The sequence below is a fragment of the Pseudophryne corroboree genome, chromosome 7 (assembly GCF_028390025.1).
Source record: "Pseudophryne corroboree isolate aPseCor3 chromosome 7, aPseCor3.hap2, whole genome shotgun sequence".
Taxonomy (NCBI): Eukaryota; Metazoa; Chordata; class Amphibia; order Anura; family Myobatrachidae; genus Pseudophryne; species Pseudophryne corroboree.
In genome coordinates, this window is record NC_086450.1 from 402,518,267 (window position 1) to 402,519,343 (window position 1,077).

The 1,077-nt window shown below is 46.8% G+C and overlaps 1 pseudogene; it reads left to right on the forward strand.

Annotated features, from left to right (window-relative positions):
• Positions 1-274: 274 nt before the first annotated feature.
• LOC134947347 (5S ribosomal RNA) lies at positions 275-393 on the forward strand (annotated as a pseudogene).
• The last annotated feature ends 684 nt before the right edge of the window (positions 394-1,077 follow it).

Genomic DNA, 1,077 nt, shown 5'->3' on the forward strand with positions numbered 1-1,077 from the left:
TCCAGGGCAGTCACTCATGCTTATAGTATTCCGGTTTGATCATACACATTCATTGTGTAACTAGGGTCCACCTACTTCATTAATTTCTCTATCATCTTATCTATTCAGGACTCTCACTAGTGATTCAGAGGTATCCAACCTCTGCCCAACACTAGCAGCAGATCCACTCATTCTAATTCCAATCAACTCTTTCTGTCATCTCACTCATATCTTCCTCTGATATTTCGTGAACTCTCATCAGTGATCCCAGATAACAGAGATTATTCCACTTCAACTCTACTACCATACCACACTGGAAACGTCCGAATCCATCCAATCTTGGAAGCTAATCAGTGTTGGGCTGAGTCAGTACTCAGGTGGGAGACTCCCGAGGAAGACCCAGTATAGTAGAGTACAGTGCCTAACATTGACAGCAGGTTCACCTTTTTTCTCATCTGGTACTATCCTGTTCATTATCTTGTATGTGTGCCGGTTGACGATATCATAGTTTAAACTACCATACATTTATAATTGATGCTATAACACACAGGCAAATTTCTACATCTGACTCTGTACATTTTGTACAGGTATAGGGCTTAAACAAACACGTAAATTTATTGTATTTTCCTATCAAGGATAACTAGTGTAACTACTTTGATTTATCCCAGACAGTATAGATTTGTTTATTCTATGTTCATGAATATTGGTCATTTGTTATTTCTTGTTTATGATTGTCAGTGTATACCAGGGGTGGCCAACCCGCGGCTCTCGAGCCGCATGCGGCTCTTTCATCGTCCGCATGCGGCTCGATCCGCTCCCGGCCACCGCTGCGCTACTTCAATGGAGTCTCAGTGGCGTGTGAGGAGAGGGGAGGAGAGCGCAGCGCGTGCCTCTCCTGCCCTGACTCCTGCGGCGATGTCTAGCTTCAATTCGGTGCCGGACCATGAGCCAATCAGAGCTCGCGGTCCGGCAGCTAAGGCTTCTGATTGGCTGCCGGATCGCGAGCTCTGATTGGCTCACGGGCCGGCGCTGTATTGAAGATATACACTGCCACCGGAGTCAGAGGAACAGGAGAGGCGTGCGCTCTCCTCGCCTCCC